The following is a 5,438-nucleotide window of genomic DNA, read 5'->3' on the forward strand; positions in this document are numbered from 1 at the left end:
GTACATAACAAGGCTTGAACATTTCTTGGAAGGAGACGGTTCCGGTAAGGAGTCAGTACCCGACCTCCAATGCTAAACGATGACTCTGCTGCTACTGTGGTGATTGGAATACTGAGCACATCACAAGCTAGAGAAGCCAAATCACCATAGCGTTGCCCACTGCCTTTCCAATAATTCAAAACATCGATGTCAGTGAAAGACTTCAAATCTAGCCTTGGATCATCCAAATAATTTTCCAAATTTGTTTTTGTGTTGTCAGAACCAGGTTGTATGCTCCTCTCAAGCTCTAAGATATCCTGTATAAAAGAGATATGAGGATGTGTAAAGATATCATGTGTCATTAAGATATAGGGTATAAAAACTAAATGGAGAAAAATACTTACAAAATTTGGATCATCTTCTAGTGGTGATTCATTAAGAATATCAAGTGGAGTTTGTGTTGATGAGAAAGAGGTAGAAGTCCAAGCCTTTTCCCTGTGTTCATTATAAAGGTCCTTCAAGTTCTGCACAACAACTTCGACCTTTTCTTCAGAAGTACTCGGATCCAGTTTGTGAAAAGCTGATTGAAGAATTTGCACCTTTAACCTTGGATCTAAAATAGCTCCCATAGCTAGAATGATACTATACTGATCCCAATACTTATCACACTTCAACTGCATCATTTTAGCCATCTCTTCCACTCTCAAGTCACCACAATCTGCATAGTCTTTCAAAACACGCTCAATTTTCCACACTTGTAGAAAATACACATTAGCAGTAGGGTATTTGACCCCTGAGAAATAAGTAGTGATGGTACTGAATGGCTTCAAGATTTCACAAATTTTCTCTCCTCGATCTCACTCATCTTCAGAAGGCAAGTTTTTGTAGTTTCTGTCACATTCTTTCAAACTACTAAATGCCTTACGGAACTTTAAAGCTCTAGCAAGCATATCATATGTCGAATTCCAGCGTGAATCAACATCTAGAGATAATCCAGCACCACCTCTTATCCCAACACTCTCAACACATGCTGCAAATTCTTCTCTCCTAGAAGTAGATGCTTTGACAAACCTGACACTCTCTCTAATATTTTTCAAAAGATCAGCAGCTACATCTAAACCATCTTTCACAATAAGATTCAACACATGAGCGCAGCATCTGACATGAAAAAACTTCCCTTCACATAACAATCCATTACCACTAATCATTTGAAGACGATGCTTAAGGATCTTCTGCATACTATCATTATTCGTAGCATTATCCAAAGTCAAAGAGAAAATCTTCTTCTCTAAACCCCACTCCTTCAAGCAACAAAGAATTTTAGTAGCTAATTCTTCACCTGTATGAGGAGGTTTCATCTCACAGAATGCTAGAATCTTGTTGTTTAAGTTCCAATCATCATCAACATAATGAGCAGTCAAACAAATATACCCTGTGAGAGTGCCACGAGCTGTCCACAAATCTGCTGTACAACATAATCTTCTTTTAAATTCTGCAAAAACCTTTTTCAGCTTTTCTTTTTCCAATTCATATCTCTTAAACACATCATTCCCAGCAGTTTGTCTACATATAGGCTGACAAATTTGTCAGCAGTTTGTCTGTTTGTCTACATTCATAGTGACTTTTTGTATTCAGCCCTGGAGGTTTCTTGGGACAAATTTCTAAATGACGCTTTAATGATGATGTTCCCTGACTAATTTTAGTGATTAGCTTCTTATTACAGTGAACGTAACGATCTCTCTTTTTTCCATTTGGTCCTACTCCTACTGGTTTATACTCTTTCCAAACAGAAGACTTTAATCGTTTGTTAGAATCAAATACCGTAGGGTCTTTATCAGTAGGCTGTGTTTCACTTGCTCCTTCAGCATCATACTCCACATCCACTTCCATGTATTCATTCTCTGCATTTAAAGCCGCCATTGTTTCTAATGTTTGAGAATCCATCCTAAAATAAAACCATATCAAAAACAAACAAGAATAATGTCATATTGTCATTCTCAGACCTCATAACTCATCTCTACAAACACAAAAAATAACATTCAACAATCTAAGCACAACCGATATGTGCCTTTGTTTATGTTATAATCTCAATCTCAATCACATTGTCAACCAAAATACATGCAACGACAACAAATAAATCACACATGCAACGGCAACAAATCAAAACAATATTTAATATAGGCAAAAATTACTACTACTTCACAGACCAATTTTCAAAAAAACAAAAGTGATTAAGTTAGAACAATTTTTCTTCTAAGTTAGAATTTCTCACCGTGTAAGCACAATCTTTGAAGTAGAGGTCGAGAGCTTTAGGCTTGAGATCACTATTAAGAGAAGCTAAACCAGGCAAATAGAACCAGATGTATCCATGGGCAAATCTGTTCGAAAGAGACAGAGAGAAACAATCAGAGATCAAGCCTAATTATGTGTGATTGTGTTCAAACAAGAAGAACACAGAAGTATAACGCAAAGAAGAAGAAGAAGCTTTCTTACCAGTGGAGACACAGAAGTATAACCCAGAAGAAGAAGCTTTCTTACGGTGGCTGAGAGAGACTTACGGTGGCTGAGACATTGAATCGATTTTAGGATTTTATTTTTAGGATTTTAGTTTTAGGGTTAGTCTCATGGGTACCCATAACCCAATAAGATAAACCCGAATAGGACTCTCTAAAATAGGTACCCGAACCATTTAAAACCCATGAAATTTTAACATAATAATCAGATCTTTGGGTTTCTTATTTTTCATGGGTCCCGGGTACCCATCGGGTTAAAACCCATTCTTAACATCCCTTCTTGAAAGGTAGCTCTATATGGCTACTGTCTAAGACTTAGGATGGAAACTTTTCTTGTATATCAAACGGTCTTAGTTTCTCTTCAAACTAAATTAAGATTTAGCAATAATATAAGCAACAATGAATGTTTGTGTTGATGCTTACATTGCTATTACCCCACTATGAGTTTTGTTAATAAATGTGACAATAGGTTTTTTTGCAAAGAACAACAAGGATAAAGTAGTAGTTTATTCAAACAGCTTGGATAATTTGTTGATGAAACTCAAAGTATTGGTTTCATGTTTTTTTGTAACCTCTTAAAATGTTTAATCACCATAGAAATCTATTATCTAGGTTAATAAAGAAAAAAGATATAGTTCAACTCAAAAGCCCTTGGTTAATCAAGAATCATATATATAAAAGTAAGGCTTCACTCTCTCCTTATTGGTCCATTTAGCATTTAAGTTTTTTAAAAATAATAATTATTTTAAATTAAATAAAAATGTAATAATGTACATTAATCTATACTTTAAATCCACATTTTACTACTAAATTGTAATTAAAATTACATAAATTATGAATTGACTATTTTATTTGACCATTCATTTCATTCCAACACACTATTAATTATAATTGTAACTCCTCTAATTAAATTATATTAGAAATGTAACTTTCAACCCTTGGAATCCCATAAATAATCATTCTCACATCATCATCCACCATATCTAGAATCCTAAATATTTTCTTTGTTTTGTTTATGTTCTTGTATGGGTTCAAACCTCATAGTAAGAATGTGATTATATAATTTGTACAATTTTATTCTTTGTTTTATGTATTTCTTCCTTCATTCTTTGTATTCTTATTATTTTTAATTTTCAATTACATATGTATAATAAATTATTTTAGAAATATAACTTCCATCCCTTGAAATCTTATAAATAATCATTCTCACATCATCATCCACCATATCTCATATTCTAAATATTATTTGTTTTGTTTATGTTCTTGCATGGATTCAAAACTCATGGTAAGAGTGTGTGATTATATACTTTTTTAGATTTCTCTTATATTTTGTTCAAATTTATTTATTTGTTTTTTTTTACTCATAATCTGATTATATTGATTTAGGAAATGTCATTACAAAGAGGAAGGACTAGCCATTTTGGAACCATTACAGACTCAACATAGTGCTCATGATCTCTACAACCAAATTTTGCTAAAGTATGAGCCACATTGTTATATTCCCTTTTTATAAATTTAAATCTGATGAAACTGAATTTTGATGCCCAAAACATTATATCGCAGAAGGTTTGATAGAGATGCATTATTGTAAGATCCACTAATCAGCTTGCAGAAAGATTCATTGTCGCCTTCAAAGATGAATGCACCATATCCTTGTTGCCATGTTTGTTCTAGAGCCAATATTAAAGCCTTTGCTTCAGCCTCCAATGATTTTTCTGCATCAGTTAGTTTCGTTGCACCCCAAATGAGTTCCTTACCTTGATGCTCTCTAACTATCCAACCACCTGTGACTGTATGATTTACAATGTCGAAACCTGCATCAAAATTGGATTTCTTTTTTGGGAAAATGGGAGGTATCCATGGAGATGAATGTATAACAGGAGAATGTCTGCTATCACGATGGACTGATACTGTTGAGATGTTTACCCACTCCTTTGTTTCAGCGATTGATAGTAAAACCGTTTTAGAAGCCCCTTCTCGATAATCATTAAAGATAGAGTTATTCCTAGCCTTCCAAATACGCCAAAGTAGCCAAAAAGGAAGTAAGGAATCAAAAGTATTGGAATTCTGTTGGATCGATTGGTTGATGATAATTGATAGATTACTCTCTGCATCTTGTGCTAGATGATTGACATCTAGTAAGGGTGTGTTAGAGGTACGCCAGACCTTTTTTGCAAAAGGGCATGTGAAGAGAGCATGGAGTATAGTTTCATCCTCTTGTCTACATCTGGGGCAAATGGCTTCTATTGTCATCCCTCTTGATCTTAAACGTGTAGTGGTTGGAAGCGCACGAGAGACTACACGCCAGAGAAAGTGCTTAATTTTTGTCATTAATCGAAGTCTCCATATTTGTTGTTTAAGATCTTTTGATCCATGGATATCTAACCGATTCACATCAACTGCATGAGGATCATGTCTTAAAAACCAGTATCCAGACTTGACTGTATATTCGCCAGAGAGAGAGTAGTTCCATATAAGTTTATCCTCTGTTTCCACAATAGAGAGATGAAGTTTATTAAGGAGCTCACCATCACCATCAGTGATCATTGATGTGATTTTTGATGAATTCCATGAGCGAGACTGATTCTGTTTTTCAATTAATTGGTCTAAAGAGAGATTGAGATCAGGTGACAATGGTGTTACAGTTCTGGGAGGGTGAGATGAAAGAACATTATCCATTCCCAGTCTAATAGTTTTACCATTACCTACAATATATCGCGTGCCTCTCTTAATAAGATTTAGTCCAACTAAAAGGGAAGACCAACCATAAGATTGGTTCTTACGAGCTTTTGCATCAAGCACTGTATCATCTTTAAAATAACGTGCTTTCATCACCTTAGCAAAAAGAGAGTCAGGATATTGAATTAGACGCCATGCCTGTTTTGCGAGCAGAGCATCATTGAAAGTTTCCAAATCTCTAAAGCCTAAACCTCCTTCTTTCTTCGT

The sequence above is a fragment of the Camelina sativa genome, chromosome 16 (genome assembly GCF_000633955.1).
Source record: "Camelina sativa cultivar DH55 chromosome 16, Cs, whole genome shotgun sequence".
NCBI classification, from domain to species: domain Eukaryota; kingdom Viridiplantae; phylum Streptophyta; class Magnoliopsida; order Brassicales; family Brassicaceae; genus Camelina; species Camelina sativa.